The sequence below is a fragment of the Staurois parvus genome, unplaced genomic scaffold (genome assembly GCF_062004578.1).
Source record: "Staurois parvus isolate SC_StPar_1 unplaced genomic scaffold, SC_StPar_1.0 ptg000574l, whole genome shotgun sequence".
Taxonomy (NCBI): domain Eukaryota; kingdom Metazoa; phylum Chordata; class Amphibia; order Anura; family Ranidae; genus Staurois; species Staurois parvus.
In genome coordinates this window covers 3322856-3341314 of record NW_028318370.1, presented here as the reverse complement: position 1 = coordinate 3341314, position 18459 = coordinate 3322856, and the positions used below count along the sequence as shown (strand labels likewise).

The window sequence follows — 18459 nt, the reverse complement described above, 5'->3', positions numbered from 1 at the left end:
CTATAAAAAATCCTACCTAGCTTTTGTCTTCTATGGAATGTTAAAGTATATTCCATTTTTTATGTCAAATTTGACTCCAAAGATATATATGTTTGTTATGTATTCTATTTAAACACCATACCAAAAAAAAGTCTGGGCATTAGAAATACTTTAAATGCCATAGTATCTTGATGAATGATGGGCCCTTTGATATCACATTCCCTTCATCCTTTATATTTGATTATATGAGTATTGCTTTATTTTTCATGTACTTCTTTATTGCCTGGAAAATGTACTGATATTAAAGTTCACCTAATGCCAGTTTCAAGGGGGGCTGGTTGGATTGTGTCCTCTGGTAAGATACACCCATTATTTCATCCCACCCACCCTATGAAAGGACACCCCAGAGCCTTCCCATCTGATATCTCAGTCTGATGGTGCAGAGATCTCCTGTTTGGGGAGAAGCATGGAGTGAGTGCTGAGGATCAGGACCTATGCTTCCTAAGATCTTCTGATCTGAGTCCACAGGAGTGCAGGTAAACATTGTGCGAGGATGGAGTGCGGCAATGTAAGAGGGTTTTATTAGATGACATGTGGATGTATTCAGCTTTCCTAATTTGTTTAACTGGATCAAGTTAGGAATAAATGTATCTTTTTGTTGAGGAAAAAGTGAGGCTTATTTTTACTGATTTTTTTTTTCTTTTTTCTTTATCACTTGTTGGATTTAAAGTTATATTTTATCACTGGATGGATTTAGGTGTACATTTTATCACTTGTTGGACTTTTTTCCACAAAAACTTGTTGGATTTAGAGGTATATTTTGTAACTTGTTGGATTTAGGTTTATATTTTATTACTTGTTGGATTCAGGGATATATTTTATCGTTTGTTAGATTTACTGGTATAATTTGTCCATCGTTGGGTTGTGTATATTTTCTCAGTTGTTGGATTCAGAGGTATATTTTACACTTGTTGGATTGAGGGTACGTGTTATCACTTGTTGAATGTAGGGTCATATTTTGTCACTTGTTGGATGTAGGTGTATATTTTATCACTTTTTTGGATTCAGATGTATATTTTACTACTGTTTGAATTCAGGGATATATTTTACCATTTGTTTGATTTTAGGGGCATGTTTTATCACTTGTTAGATTGGGGGGTACATTTTATCATTTGTTGGATTTAGATGTAAATGTTATCACTTGTTTGATTTAGGGGTATATTTTGTCCTTTGTTGGATTTAGGGGTTTCTTTTGTCACTGAAATTAGGTTTATATTTTGCCAGTTGTTGGATTTAGGGGTACATCTTATCACTTGTTGAATTGAGCTGTACATTTTTTTATAACATGTTTGATCTATGGGTATATTTTACACTTGTTAGATTGAGACTTATATTTAACACTTGTTGTATATAGTAGTACACGTTATCACTTGTTGGATTTAGGGTCATATTTTGTCATTTGTTGGATTTAGGTGTCTATTTTATCACTTTTTGGATTCAGAAGTATATTTTACCACCTGTTGGATTCAGGGATATATTTTACCATTTGACCAATTTTCAGTTGTTAGATTATCATTTGGTGGATTTTGATGTATATTTTGTCACTCGTTGGATTTGGGGGGAAATTTTAAAACTTGTTGGATTTAGGTGTAAAATTTTTATCACTTGTTTGATTTAGGGGTATATTTTGTCACTTGTTGGATTTAGACGTATATTTGATTACTTGTTGGATTTAAGGGTATATTTTGTCACTTGTTGGATTTAGGGGTACATTTTATCATTTGTTGGATTTAGGGTATATTTTCCATTTGTTGGATTTAGGGTGTATTTTTCATTTGTTCGATTTAGAGTATATTTTCCATTTGTTGGATTTAGGGTTATATTTTATAGCTTGTTGGATCTATATTTTATCACTTGTTAGATTTAGGGATACATTTTATCACTTGTTGACTTTAGGATTGCATGTTATCATTTGTTGCATTTTGGTGTATATTTTGTCACTCGTTGGATTTAGGTGTGCATTTTATAACTTGTTGAATTTTGGTGTAAATGTTATCACTTGTTGGCTTTAGGGGTACATTTTATCATTTGTTGGATTTAGGGTTGTATTTTATCGCTTTTTTTATCTATAAGTATATTTTATCACGTTAGATTTAGAGGTACTTTTTATCACTTGTTGACTTTAGGATTGTATGTTATCATTTGTTGGATTTTGGTGTATATTTTGTCACTCATTGGATTTAGGAGCACATTTTATAACTTGTTGGATATAGGTGTAAATGTTATCACCTGTTTGATTTAAGGGTATATTTTGTCACCTGTTGGATTTATGGGTAAATTTCATCATTTGCTGGATTTAGAGGTATATTTTACACTTGTTGGATCTATAAGTTCACTTGTCGGATTTAGGGTCATATTTTGTCATTTGCTAGATTAAGTATATATTATATCACTTTTTTGATTCAGAGATATATTTTACCATTTGTTGGATTCAGGGGTACATTTTGCTATTTGTTGGATTCAGGGGTACATTTTACTATTTGCTGGATTCAGGGGTACATTTTATCACTTGTTAGATTGGAAGGATTTAGGGTTATGCTATGTCGATTGTTTGATTGAAGTGTACATTTTATCATGTCTAGGATTTAGAGGTTTATTTTATCACTTTTTGGATTTAGGGGTATATAGCAGATGAAAATACGTGGGAACCTGGAACATATCTAACAAATAGGGATGAGCAGAGCGATTTTGACTAAGCACTGTAGATTTTGATGCAAAATTACCAATTTCACAGTTGGTGAAGTTTCACCAAAGGAGATAATTTAATTTCGCTCACTGGGCTGCTTAGGCAACATCTGCTTAATTTCCCCTTCCTAAATCACTCCAATGCATTTTGCCAAAACTGCAAATTTTTAATGATATCTCCCAATTTAAGCAAAACTTTGGGAAAATGGAAGCCCTACATTTTGCTCACCCTTAGTGATGACATGATAGGCCAGCTCAGCAAATAGTTTATCACTAAAATATTTACATTTTGAACATATTTCTTTCTTTCTGGTCAGGGATATGTACCCTCCTAAGGCCGGTAGGCACTCTTATGTCCTAAGGTGACAACGCTCACTCACTGCAAAGTATCTATGGAAGACAGGACAGGACTACAGAACACCCCCTTTCCTACAGGGCATAGCCAAGGATCCTGTGCACATCGCTGGATCGAGAGGGGGCTTAGGTGAGTATTAGGGGGGCTGTGGGGGGAGCAGCACACAGAAGGTTTTTTTTTTATCTTCATGCATTCTAAAAAACCATCAGCCTTTACAAACACTTTAAAATGGAATTAAAGTTCTGATGTTATATACTGTGAGCAGGCAGGCGTTTTATTGCAGGGGAGATATGCAATGTCTCTTCTGCAGTAAAATACACTGACCTGCCTGCTTACAGCAATCCCAGAAAAGTAAACTGAGCTGTGCATGCGCAGCTCAGCCTACAGTGGCGGCCCGATCCCTCTGTGCAGGGATGACTAGCTCCTGTGCATGCGCAAGGGTGACGTCATCCCTCATCAGCCAATGAAGAAGGCTGAAAACCGGCACATAGCAATAGATGCTGGTGGAGGACAGGAGTGTGGGAGGAAAGGCGAGTATCATTTCCTTTAGTCCTGCTTTAAATGAGTTGTGTTCGGCGGTGGTACGGCACATGTCATGGCATCTGCACCCACAGATTGCAGCTACAGAAGGACTCTAGTGGACTCCTCCACGGTGATACAGACTCTCCACATCACCTCGCCCTGACCCGTATCCCTTCACCTCCCCTGACCCGAACAGCACTGCACTCACCCCAGCATGCCACCTGCACTTCTCCTCCTCGTTTTCCTCTCCTCCATCCCAAAAATCGCCTCCCTCTAACCCGCCCACCCCCCCAAAACAGCTCTACATTGCCCCTTCACTTCTGCCCTCTCCCCACTACGGCACTCACCACCTCCTCCTGGTATTCCACTCCCCGGTCGACCCACGTGCCACCACTACCAGACCCACACGCTCCTACACCTCCCATTCTCATGCCACCCTCCTCACCCTTCTCCTTCTCCTATCCGCTGGGGACATCTCCCCGAACCCTGGTCCCTCACCACCTCTCCCCCCCTCCAGGAACCCCCCCTCCAGGGACCCCCCTGCCCCCGCCAGCCACCGCAACCCCCTCAACCTCATACCTGTGCACCTCCTCCCCGCATCCATCCCCCCTCTCTCGGTTGCACTTCTGAACGCCCGTTCGGTTTGCAACAAACTAACTGCCATCCATGACCTCTTTATCTCCCGCTCCCTCAACCTCCTAGCCATCACCGAAACCTGGGTACAGGCCACTGACACTACCTCCCCTGCGGCACTCTCCCATGGAGGTCTCGTCTGGTCCCATTCACCAAGACTGAGCGGTCACAAAGGTGGTGGTGTCGGCCTGCTCCTATCACCGCTGAGCACCTTCCAGGTCCTCCCTAACCCCCCCTCCCTAACCTTCTCCTCCTTCGAAGCTCACTGCATCCGGCTCTTCTCACCCACCCCCCTAAGGATCGCAGTGATCTACAGGCCCCCCGGATCCATAGCCCGCTTCCTGGATGACTTCGCCGCCTGGCTTCCCTTCTTCCTCTCCTCTGAGCTACCGACCATCATCCTCGGGGACTTCAACATCCCCATCAACGACAACACCCCAGCTACCTCCCAACTCCTCCACCTAACCTCCTCCTTCGCACTCACACAATACACTCAATCCTCCACCCACATCAATGGGAACACCCTGGACCTCGTCTTCTCCCACCTCTGTACCCTCAACCAGTTCTCTAACACCCCCTTCCCTCTCGCCGACCACCACCTCCTCACGTTCTCCATCTCTCCTTCCCCTAACTCCCCCCCCCAGTGCGCCAAACCATCACCAGCCGCAACCTCCGCAACCTGCACCCGGCCCCCCTCCACTCGGCTGCCGACCGCTTACACAACAGCATCCTTCCACTGTCATGTCCTGACCTAGCCACCACCGCGTACAACGACTCACTATCAGCTACCCTAGACTCTCTGGCACCCCTAACCACACGCAACATCAAACCCAGACCGCTCCAACCCTGGCAGAACGACCATACTAAATGCCTCAAACGTCGCAGTCTTCGTGCGCTGCAGAGACTATGGCGCAAAACCAGGTCCCCTCATGCATTCTCCCTCTACAAATCTTCCTTCCTCACCTACACCTCCTCCCTCCATGCCGCCAAGCAGGCCTACTTTGTTGACCTGATCAACACCCTCTCTACCTGCCCTCGCCGACTCTTCTCCACCTTCAACTCCCTGCTCTCTCCCCCCCCTCCTCCACTCAGTACCTCACTTACCGCCCACGAGATTGCCACTCATCTCCACAACAAAATTGACGCAATCCGCAAGGACATAGTCAACTTGCAATCTACCTCCCCATCTAGTCTCCCCCCTTCCATCACCCCCTCATCTCTCCCCTCCTCTGACCTCGCAACGGCACTGCCCCCCACCACACCCAAGGCCCTGCCTACCGTAACCCCCCCATCACTGCACTCCTTCAGCCCTACTACCACTGAGGAAGTCACCAGAGTCTTCTCAGAAGCCCGCCTCACTACCTGCCCCCTGGACCCTATCCCCTCTCAACTCCTCCGGTCACCCCCCTCTTCCCTCATCCGCTCCCTTACCCACATCTTCAATCTCTCCCTCTCTACTGGCGTCTTCCCCTCCCCCCTAAAACATGCGCACATCACCCCCATACTCAAAAAGCCCTCCCTGGACCCCACTGACCTCAACAACCTCAGACCAATTTCCCTGCTGCCACTCACTTCCAAGCTCCTTGAGCGCTTGGTCTTCGATCGCCTAAGCGCCCACCTAACTGACAGCAACCTCCTTGACCCACTACAGTCCGGCTTCCGTCCCCTACACTCCACCGAAACTGCCCTCCTCAAAATCACCAACGATCTACTAACCGCCAAAGCCAAAGGCGACTACTCTGTCCTCCTTCTCCTAGACCTCTCCGCGGCCTTTGACACAGTCGACCACCCCCTCCTCCTTAATCAGCTACTCTCCCTTGGCATCAGAGACACCGCTCTCTCTTGGTTCACGTCCTATCTATCCCAACGCTCCTTCAGCGTTTCCTACAACGATGCCACCTCCTCTTCCCTCCCCCTCTCTGTTGGGGTCCCCCAGGGCTCTGTCCTTGGACCCCTTCTCTTCTCCATCTACACCTCCTCCCTTGGCAAACTCATACACTCCCACGGCTTCAATTACCACCTCTACGCTGATGATACTCAAATCTACCTATCCACCCCTCACCTCACCCCCACATTCTCCGCCCGCATCACTCACCTCCTAAACGACATCTCTGACTGGATGTCGCTCCATTTCCTGAAGCTCAACCTCTCCAAAACCGAGCTTCTCGTCTTCCCCCCAGCCCGCGCCCCCCCCCCCATCCTTTCCATCACTACCAACACCACCACCATCAATCCCGCCCAGCAAGCCAAGGTCCTTGGCGTCATTCTGGACTCAAACCTTTCCTTTCAACCTCATATCAAATCTCTCACAAACACATGCAGGCTCCACCTCCGGAACATCGCCAAGATACGCTCCTTCCTTACCCCAGACACCACTAAACTACTCGTACACTCCCTGATTATCTCATGCCTTGACTACTGCAACTCCCTCCTCACCGGCCTACCCCAGTGCAAACTCTCCCCGCTTCAGACCATCCTGAACTCAGCTGCCAGACTCATCCACCTCACCAGCCGCTCCACCTCTGCCACCCCCCTCTGCCTCTCCCTCCACTGGCTCCCCATTGCCCAACGCATTAAATTCAAATGGCTCACCCTGACCTATAAGGCCATTCACAAGACTGCCCCTAACTACCTCACCGACCTGATTCCCAGGTACCACCCTACCCGTACCCTTCGCTCTTCACAGGACCTCCTTCTATCTTGCTCCCTGGTCTCCTCCTCCCACGCACGACTGCAAGACTTCTCCAGGTCCTCCCCCATCCTCTGGAACTCACTACCCCAATCCACCAGACTGTCACCTTCCCTCCTCACCTTCAGGCGCTCCCTGAAAACCCACCTCTTCAGGGAAGCCTACCCCACCCTCACCTAACAGCCGCTGCCCTTCCCTCCTCCTACCACTCCATCCCCCACAGCCATTTCCTCCTGTACCACTACCCCGTCCCTCCTAGATTGTAAGCTCGAAAGAGTAGGGCCCTCTAACCCCTTGTGTGCTGTTTGTTGTTACTGTACTGTTTCAGGTATTGTCCCCCCCTCTATTGTACAGCGCTGAGCAAACCCTTTGGCGCTATATAAACTAGATAAATAAATAAATAAAATAAATAAATCTGTACAACTCTTAATCAAAGATCATCACAGAGGACAAGGGGGCATGCTTTATGACTGGAGGAAAAGAAATTTAATCAAACATAGAAAGGTTTCTTCACAGTGAGAGCTGTGAGAATGTGGAATAGACTCCCTCAAGAGTTGGTTCTGGCCAGCTCAGTGGATTGCTTTAATAAAGTCCTGGATTATTTCTTGGATACACAGAATATAACTGGATATAACATTTATAGGTAAAGTTGATCCAGGGAATATCCAATTGCCTCTCGGGGGATCAGGAGGGAATTGTTTTCCCTGCAGGAGTAAATTGGATCGTGCTTTGCTGGGTTTTTTTTTTGCCTTCCTCTGGGTCAACTGTGGGTGTAGGATTATAACTTTTTTTTTCTATGGTTGAACTGGATGGACTTTTGTCTTTTTTCAGCCATACTAATGTAGCTACATGTAATCCCTGTCTTCCCTTTTTAGGTGGACGATCAGGGAAAGGTGGGGGGGGGGGGGCAGTAAAGCTGTGTCTCATTGCCTTCTTTTACCAAACTTTGGCCACTCATGGTAATGAGCCCCTATGAAAAATCTACATTTTGCTCATCCCATGCTATAAAACGCAGGATCTGTGTTCTGTGCGTTATACAGAGGCTGAGCTGCTGGAGTCACAGTGAGGATAGACGAAGCCAGCGACAGGTGCTGACAAGTGTAAGTGGATTAGCTGTGGAATGTGTGCCGCTCTAGAGATGTCAGTGCTCCCGCACCAGCCCGGCCCCCAGGAAAGTGTTAAATAAAGACACGCAGAACTTCTGCCACAGCCGTCACAATGCCAAGCCGCATCCCTATGTCATGTGAAGAATGGCTTATACACAGCCAGCCGGAGATGTGAGTCTACAATACAGATATGGATTTCATAGGCTTGCTGCCATTGCAGGATGCTGCTAGTGTTTGGTTAGTCGTATACCGAACATTTTCAAAGAATCAATGAAAATGCAACTAAAAATTCAAATGTAAGTAAAAGGAAGAACATGTACTATATCTGTATTATTTTTTTTTTTTTTGCCAACAATGTCTTGACACTTAAGGGTCAGTTTACAGACAATTCATAGCCATTTGAACAGTGAACATGAATATGCATTTGTTTTGGTGCAAATTAGGCAAAAAAAAAGCATGAGCAGTTTGAATGCAAATCATTGATTTAAAATGGAAAAAATGTGTTTGGCCACTAGATGGAGCTAAGTATTGTAGGATTTGTATAATTCTTTGAGCCATCTAGTGGCCAAATCTGGTATTTTCCCACTAAAAAAGCAATGATTTATATTCAAATTGCACAGGGTATAGCCTACTTACATTCATTTTTTGCCCCATTTCCAATGAATGCCCTTCACTGGGCATATGGCATAAGTCAATCCCTATTTCACATAGTTGATTTTTCCTTTGATTGTCTGGTCAGCATTCTGCAGTATTGTTAAACAAATTAATCATGTGCAAAGATTAGGTTAAATCACCAAGCTGACACAAAACATTATTATTATTATTATACAGGATTTATATAGCGCCAACAGTTTGCGCAGCGCTTTACAAAATGAAGGCAGACAGTACAGTTACAATACAATTTGGTACAAGAGGAAACAGAGGGCCCTGATCCTGGGAGCTTACAATCTAGAAGAAAGGGTTGAGTGATACAAAAGGTAATAGCTGTGGGGGGAGGAGCTGATGGAGGAAATCAATGGCAGCTTACTAGGTAGAAGCAGGATAGACTTCTTTAACCACTTCCTGTCCGGACACTTTTACCCCCTTCCTGTCCAGGGCAATTTTCAGCTTTCAGTGCTATCACAATGAATGACAATTGCGCGGTCATGCAACACTGTGCCCATATGAATTTTTTACCATTTTTTTGAGACAGATAAAGCTTTATTTTGGTGGTATTTATTCACCGCTGGGAATTTTATTTTTTTGCTATGTAAATGAAAAAGTCCAAAAATGTTGAAAAAAATTGTTTTTCTTATAAAATTTTGCAAATAAATATTCTTTCATCGTAAATCTTGGCCAAAATGTATTCCGTTATCTTTTTAGTAAAAAAAAATAAGCCAAATTAGTTTATAACCAAAAATTACAGTTTTTAAACATTTATTTTACATTTTTATATTATTATTTATGTTTTCTTTTTTACATACTGTCACCCTAGCAGTACAGTATCACCATGGTGACACTGTACTACTTGTGGGGGGTGATGAAGATTTTTTTTTTTTACACTGATTGCTTTTACACCCATATAGGATGTAAAAGCAATAATTTTTCTTTCTCTCTGTCTGCATTCTTGCAGCCATTGAGAACTACTGAGTGAGCTGTGATTGGTCACAGCTTGTCACATGGTACAAGGCTGTTGTGAATAGCCTTGTACCATGTGATCTCTGTGATCATTCACAGATTTCACACGTAGTAAGCAATGATGTCACAAGTGACATCTTGCTTACTACTTTGCATGTGATCATTGATTGGCCAATCAGTGATCACATGATCGGGACCATGTGCAGAGGTCCCATCCGACAATCGGTGTTTCATTGTGTCCGGAGGACACAGCGGGCAACGGATTGCGGTGCTGTGCGCTCCCAGGGAGCGTGCACATCTAGAAATGGCGGGTGCCGTTTATAAACGGCAACCCGCCCCTGGAGTGCCACTGTCCTACTGTTTATAAACAGCAGGCGGATGGCAAGTGGTTAAAGAGAAAGGTTTTCAGGGATCGTCTAAAGGTGGATAGATTAGGAGACAGCTGGAGAGGTTGGGGTAGAGAGTTCCATAGGATGGGAGAAGCTCGTGAGAAGTCCTGGAGGTGAGCATGAGAGAAGGTGATACAGGAACTAGAAAGCAGAAGGTCTTGGGAGGATCGACGAGAGAGTAGGTTGGTTGAGACCAGGTTGGTGATGTAGCTGAGGGCAGAGTTGTGGATGGCTTTGTAAATTGTTGTTAGTATTCAGTATTCATTTCAGTAATGCTTTATAAAAAGTGCTGCGTTCCCAAAACAAAATCTGAATTGTGGAAAAACTCTCAAAACAATGGTGTTGATTTACTAAAACTGGAGCAGCTCTGCCTAGAAACCAATCAGCTTCCACGTTTAACAAAGCATAATTGAACCAGCTGAAGTTAGAAGCTGATTGGCCACCATGCACAGCTGCACCAGAGTTTGCACTCTCCGCCCTGGTTCATACTGATGCGGAATTTGCAGCGCTTTCAGTGCAAATTCCGCACCGCATCACAATCGCACCCCGTTCGTGCGAACCGATGCGGGTGTGTATGTTAACAACACCCCGACATCGGTCCGTAAAACGCGGTGCGATGTGCAGAATCGGATCTCATAGGTGTGAATACCCGTGCGATACGATTCTAGTGTGGACCAAAAAAGGGTCCTACATGTTTTTGGTGCGGGTGTGGTGCGAATACAGCCATACAAAATGTATGCCTCCAATAGTACCGCACACAAATCGCATGTGATTTGTACAGGAATGTGATGCAGTTCCTCTGCGAATCACATGGGATTTACCGCACCGCATATGTGCAAACCCAGGCTGACGTATGATAATAATAGAATACAAAACACAACCACTCCAGTGATTCAGTACCAAACCATGACAAAGTGACAGTCATAAATGCCATGTTTCATGATAAATCAAAAAAAAAAGAAAAAAAAGGAGTCCAGATATTTGTATGCATAAAGTGCAGTCCTTCCTTGAAACCTTCACTATACCCTTTGGGCACGCTCTCACCATTGGGGTTAGACCCTCACAGGTTTCATTGCGGTTTCCCTTTAAATCCTAGGATCAAGCATTCCTTTCTGGATCCAATCAATCCGGCAAAAAACAGGCAAATAGGAATAGGCTGAGAGAGACAAAAGGGAACACATAGTGCTCTCTGTAGAAAACATTTATTATATCACAGAAACAGAGGCAATACACTCATGAGGACAGCACAGTGGCTAAATGGTTAGCACTTCCACCTGGCAGTACTAGGGTCGTTGGTTTGAATCCCAACCCTGGCACCACCTGCCTGGAGTTTGCATGTTTTCCCTGTGACTTTGTGGGTTTTCTCCAGGTACTCCAGTTTCCTCCCACACTCCAAAAACATGCTGGTAGGTTAATTGGCTCTTGTTTTAACTGTCCCTAGTATGTGTATGTATGAATGTGAGTTAGGGACCTTAGATTGTACCCCCCTTGAGGGTTAGGGACTGATGTGAATGTACAATATATATGTAAAGCGCTGCGTAAATTGATGGCGCTATATAAGTACCTGAAATAAATAAATGAGGATAAGGTAATACCGCCCATAAGGGAAGAAGCAGCACTGCCCATGTCTCACTCTGCAAAGCTGCCAGTTTATTTCCAGATCTCTTCCAGCCCACACAACACAGGGTACCGTCCTCTAATAGCGATCACTAGACTCCACCCAATATGTTTGGTCAATGCTGACATCATCAGGGGCTTTTTAGTCCTCATGCACACGGGACGTTTTTACAGCGGCTGTTTTTGGCTTTTAACATTTTTTTCTACAGCCAGTAAACCCCCCGGCATGTTATCCTATGTGTCCATCCCCGGCATGTTCTCCTATGTGTCCATCCCCGGCATGTTCTCCTATGTGTCCATCCCCGGCATGTTATCCTATGTGTCCATCCCCGGCATGTTCTCCTGTGTGTCCATCCCCGGCATGTTATCCTATGTGTCCATCCCCGGCATGTTATCCTGTGTGTCCATCCCCGGCATGTTATCCTATGTGTCCATCCCCGGCATGTTATCCTATGTGTCCATCCCCGGCATGTTATCCTATGTGTCCATCCCCGGCATGTTATCCTATGTGTCCATCCCCGGCATGTTCTCCTGTGTGTCCATCCCCGGCATGTTATCCTATGTGTCCATCCCCGGCATGTTATCCTATGTGTCCATCCCCGGCATGTTATCCTATGTGTCCATCCCCGGCATGTTATCCTATGTGTCCATGCACACTGTAATCAAATGTTTTTTGACAGGGAGGTTTTTTGGCTGGGAAAAAAACCCAGGACTAGGTTTCTAGAGGAGTTTTTCACCTGTAAATACACTCTAATGCTGAAAAATGCGACAAAATGGTGTAAAACGCCTTCCTTTTTTTCCCATTATATCTTTTATTACATTTACTTTTAACCACTTCCAGTCCGGACACTTTTACCCCCATCCTGACCAGGGCAATTTTCAGCACTGTCACACTTTGAATGACAATTGCGCGGTCATGCAACACTGTACCCATATGAATCTTTTTGAGACAGATAAAGCTTTATTTTGGTGGTATTTATTCACTGCTGGGATTTTTGTTTTTTTTGCTATATAAATGAAAATGTCCAAAAATTTTGAAAAAAAGTGTTTTTCTTGTAACATTTTGCAAATAAATAGTATTTCATCATAAATCTTGGCCAAAATGTATTCCGTTATCTTTTTAGTAAAATAAAAAAATAACCCAAATTAGTTTAAAACCAAAAATGATAATTTTTAAACTTTTTTTTTTATATTATTGTTTGTTTTTTTTTACATACTGTCACCCTAGCAGTACAGTGTCACCATGGTGACACTGTACTACTTGTGGGGGGTGATGAAGATTTTTTTTTTTTACACTGATTGCGTTTACACCCATAAAGGCTGTAAAAGCAATCATTTCTCCTTCTCTCTGGCTGCATTCTTGCAGCCATTGAGAACTACTGTGTGAGCTGTGATTGGTCACAGCTTGTCACATGGTACAAGGCTGTTGTGAATAGCCCTGTACCATGTGACCTCTGTGATCATTCACAGATTTCACACGTAGTAAGCAATGATGTCACAAGTGACATCTTGCTTACTACTTTGCATGTGATCACGGATTGGCCAATCAGTGATCACATGATCGGGACCTTGTACAGAGGTCCCGTCCGACGATTGGTGTTTCACTGTGAGCTGTGATTGGTCACAGCTTGTCACATGGTACAAGGCTGTTGTGAATAGCCTTATACCGTGTGACCTCTGTGATCATTCACAGATTTCATACGTAGTAAGCAGGTGCGGACTGACAACTCATGGGGCCCCCGGGCAATAGGGGATCATGGGGCCCCTTTGTCCTTGCCCAAACTCAAAAAAGCCTATGAAAAAGGTACCGGGGCATCTCATGGGGCTTCCTACTGACCCCGGGCCCTCGGGCAGTGCCCGAGTTCCCAAATGGTCAGTTCGCCCCTGGCTGTAACTGACAATAAAGTGTTAGCTGGATTCAATGTTAGTATATTTAAATCTGCTAGTACATTTAACATTAATCCCACCCCCAGACTGATAATGCTGCTTTCTGCTGTGTCCCCTGCAGGGGCGGACTGGCAACTCATGGGGCCCCCGGGCAATAGGAGATCAAGGGGCCCCTGTGTCCTTGCCCAAACTCAAAAAAGCCTATGAAAAAGGTACCAGGGACATCTCATGGGGCCCACTATTGACCCTGGGCCCTCGGGCAGTGCCCAAGTTTCCAAATGGTCAGTCTGTCCCTGGTACCCTGTGCTCCTTCAACCAGTGTACTCTAATACAGGAGGTGTGTTACTGGTGAGAGCACAAGGTGAAAACAAGCCTAAAAAAAGAAAACTAATGCAGCCACCACATCTAATGATTGGTAAGCTGCAATATATTACAGTTTTGGTCTTGGGAATAATACCGCCTTAAGCCAGATCCTAGTATTTAAAGGGATGCATGACTGAGACCTATGAAATGAGGGCCCTCCCCAAAGGTGAGAAAGTACCCAAAGGGGGTGGTGAAGGTGTCACAGATGGACTACACATGATCACTTTATGTATATGAATATTGTATCAGGAAATATTGAATTTATGAACTTTTGTCACTGAATCATTGAAGTGGTTATGTCTTGTGTTTTATTATTAGCATTTTTAATGAAACATATACTGTACACATTGTTTTGAGAGTTTTTGTACTGTTCAGATTTTTGTGTTCACCAGTATTGTGTCCACCAGTGTCTTATGAAAGGAGTTCGGGGTCATCGCACCCCTGTATATAATATTTTATATCTAACCTCTGTTCTGTCTCACCTATGGGGGTTTTTTTCTGTTGCTGTAATGGACTATTAGGTTACTATTGCTGTAATTGATGCGGACATCTAATGGTGATTTTGTTTATTTATGTGATTTGGTATCTCCCTCTGTCTTCCCCTTCTGTTTAGTGACAGTTAGTGATCTCTCTTTTTCTTTGTTTAACCTCCCTGGCAGTCTGATTATTTCAGATTTTTGGTGCTGAAAGCGGTACCATTTTTTTGCATGGAAATATGTAGTTTTTTTATTGTAGGCTGTAATATTTAGGAATAACTCACTGAAATCTGTCCGAACAAGAGTCTAGTAAACATCCCGGGTATGATAAAATTTTAAACACAAAATCATAAATTATAATTTAATAAATAATCACAAAAAATAATAATATAATAATAATACATTTAATTCAATAATATAATCAAACCAAAAACACTGAAATTTGAAATAGAGCGCCAAGTTCGCACATCGCTGAGCAAAGTCGCAAAATTGTTTTCAGTGTCTGATGATGATGATTCCCCCACGAATCATTATCACTCAATTCTGCAAGTGGTTCTGATTTACTATCGCTGTTCTCTAGCCGGTCTAAAACCGCTTTTGACCTAAAGGGACACTTCTCAGTTTCCAGGCAGAAAGAACAGTCAAAATGCAGACAGGGGACAGGACAAAGCACTCGGGACAAAATGTATGTGAAATGGGTTGAAACAGCAATGTTTTACTATGTAAAATCGTTTTGAAAAAAATGAAATTTTTTTTAAATTTTCAAATTTCCCGCCGCCGGCGGCGCCCGTACGTCCCGACGTCTCAGGGACCGGAACACAGGAGCCGGATGCCGGCATCGGCCGGAGGAGATGGCCGGGGATGCTGCAGGGGACACATCGCGGGAGCGAAGGACAAGGTAAGCTCTGCAGGGACTCCCTGAGCAACGCCGCATGGTAAGCCCGAGTGTAGCTCGGGGTTACCGCTTTTGGTACTCAAATTTTACCCCGAGCTACACTCGGGAATACCACCAAGGGGGTTAATGTTAGGTAACCCATAGATGAGTCAGTTTTTTTTTTTTTGTTCAACCAGCAAAAACTAAAAAAAACTGACCCACTACCCCATCCACACACATTCAAGATGGATGGAGGAATCCTCCCTACTGTGTCTTTGTATTCTGACAGCGGGGAGACTGCCCCGTCATCAGAAAACACTGATCAGAGTGGCAGGCTATCACCTGCAGCCTTGATCAAGAGGAAATTTTCCAGCATGGTGGTTGTACAGAAGTCAATTGTGAGATCGACTTCTGTACAATCAGAGTACCAATACATAGATCGAAACTCAGTCTTTTCCTGATGAACTGGACGAATTTCGATCCATGTATGGGCAGCTGAAAAAAACGACCCACTCCCCCATCCATACAATCAAGATGGATGGGGGAATCCTCCCTACTGTGTCTTTGTATTCTGACAGCGGGGAGACTTCCCCGTCATCAGAAAGCACTGATCAGAGTAGCAGGCTAAAACCTACAGCCTTGATCAAGAGGAAATTTTCCAGCATGGTGTTTGTACGGAAGTCAATTGGGAGATCGACTTCTGTACAACCAGAGTACCAATACATGGATCGAAATTCAGTCTTTCCCTCATGAACCAGACAAATTTCGATCCATGTATTGGCAGCTTTATTCCTTTGCAGGGACCTGCTGGGAGATGGGAGAAGTAGAACCTGAGCTACTAGGTCACTGCTAGAAGGCAGAAGCAGGAAGATCTAAACAGTTGAGAAAAGAACCTTGTAAAGCTTTGAGGGCTTCTACTGAGAAATTTGAAGCTTAATTGCTCCACAGTGCATGCAGCTACAGAGGTCAATGAGGGCTTGGTTTGAAGCTCATTTACTGAATGTTAACAGTATGTACTTGAATGTCCACATCACATTAAAGCCCAACTTATGGTACAAAATAAAACATACCCTTGCAGTGCCTCTGTGCATACACTCCTGCAAAGTCTCTTTTCAAAGTTGCTGCTGGCCATGGTCACACTTGCCTCCTGCCACCCACCTGCCTCCTCCAGAGCCACATGGAAAAGAGGAGAGCGCCAGAGCAGGATATATGGCAAGTCGTACCTCAACCTAGACCTAACGAGCATTTAACCCTTGCAGTGTGGGGAGTGGTTTTGCACAGAGCAGCCCTGATCCTCCTTTTCTGGGGCCTCTGCAGGTACACTTGGACCCTCCTGCCCACTTGCTACTAAATTAGGTACCAGGAGCGGACTGACAACTCATGGGGCCCCCGGGCAATAGGGGATCATGGGGCCCCTGTGTCCTTGCCCACACTCAAAAAATCCTATAAAAAAAGGTACCAGGGGCATTTTATGGGGCCCCCTACTGACCCGGGGCCCTCGGGCAGTGCCCGAGTGACTGAGTGGTCAGCCCCTGGGAGGTACTTATGCGTGCTCGGTCCTGATCATCACTGGATTTAATTGACAGCAGCAGCGGCGAATGGAGCAGAAGAGAGCGCCAGAACAGAATATAAGGTAAGTATTACATCCTCTTTATCTCATCCTAGAACTAACGAGCATGTAATCCTTGCAGCGTGGGAAGGACATTTTTTTTAATCTTTTTTTCTTGCTCAGAGTTGGATTGCAGCCATTTTTTTTAGATCTAGATAAATAGATTTATATGCGTTTATAAAACAAACAAAAAATCTTTAGAAACACTACAGTTAACTTTTTTACCATGAATACCCGAATGCACGGGAGTAAATAGCTTGTTTATAATGTCACAGCGTTGTTGATATTACATTGGATACTAGAAGTGGGACGAATGTGGTAGGCTGAAATCCCATCCCAGACATCCCATTATAAGTCCTCATAAGGGGCGGACTGACCATTTGGAAACTCGGGCACTGCCCCATGAGATGCCCCTGGTACCTTTTTCATAGGCTTTTTTGAGTTTGGGCAAGGACACAGGGGCCCCATGATCCCCTATTGCCCGGGGGCCCCATGAATTGTCAGTCCGCCCCTGGTCCTCATGCACACGGGACGTTTTTACAGCGGCCGTTTTTGGCTTTTGACCTTTTTTCCTACAGCCAGTAAATCCCTCAGCATGTTATCCTAGGTGTCCATACACACAGACTGTAATCTACGTTTTTTGGCTGGAAAAAAAAACAGGACTAGCGGGTTTCTAGAGGAGTTTTTTAAGCTGTAAAAACGCTCTAATGCTGAAAAACATGGCAAAATGCGGAAAACTGGCGTTTTTTTACTTTTTTTTACCCCCAAATTATTTTTTTTTTGGTAAAAAAACAAAAACAAAACAAAAACACAGCTAAATGCTAATGCAAAAACGCTAAAAAGGACACGGAAAAAAAAATCATGTTTTTAATTTGACTTTACACAGCTAACATTACCAGTGTTATTAACCACTTCCCGTCCGGCCCATGTATATAAAACGGCCGGACGGGAGCAGTGAGGGGTTGGGTTGCCGTTCATAAACGGCGCTAGCCATTTTAGCCTGTGCGTGCTCCCTGGGAGCGAGCGGCACCGCGCAGCACCGCCACCCGTTACCCGATGTGTCCAGATCGCTGTACGCTGTCCAGGACCTCTGTATGAGGTCCAGATCATGTGATCACTGATTGGCCAATCAGTGATTACATGAATAGTAGTAAGCAAGATGTCACTTCTGACATCATTGCTTACTACGTGTGAAATCTGTGAATGATCACAGAGGTCACATGGTACAAGGCTATTCACAACACCCTTGTACCATGTGACAAGCTGTGACCAATCACAGCTCACACGGTATTTCTCAATGGCTGCAAGAATGCAGCCAGAGAGAAGGAGAAATGATTGCTTTTACAGGCTTTATGGGTGTAAAAGCAATCAGTGTAATAAAAAAAACAAAAAAAATCTTCATCACCCCCCACAAGTAGTACAGTGTCCCTATGGTGACACTGTACTGCCAGGGTGACAGTATATTAAAAAAAAAAACAAATAAGAATATAAAATAAAATAAAAATGTAAAAAAAAACATTTTTGAAAAATTATAGTTTTTGGTTATAAACTAATTTGGGTTATTTTTTTTTACTAAAAAGACAGCTGAATACATTTTG

At 44.2% G+C, this 18459-nt stretch overlaps 1 protein-coding gene across 5 annotated transcripts in view; it reads left to right on the top strand.

Annotated features, from left to right (window-relative positions):
- GJA5 (gap junction protein alpha 5) overlaps window positions 1–18459 on the top strand; it is a 162980-nt gene that overhangs the window by 38411 nt on the left and 106110 nt on the right. For 2 of the 5 annotated variants that reach the window (XM_089691911.1, XM_089691907.1), the window contains exon 1: window positions 412–515. The exons of 2 other annotated variants lie outside the window; for them this stretch is intronic. The gene's annotated coding sequence lies outside the window, so the exon portion shown is untranslated. Of the gene's footprint in view, window positions 1–411; window positions 516–18459 lie in introns of those variants that run through there. One more of the 5 variants, XM_089691909.1, reaches the window with a different exon arrangement.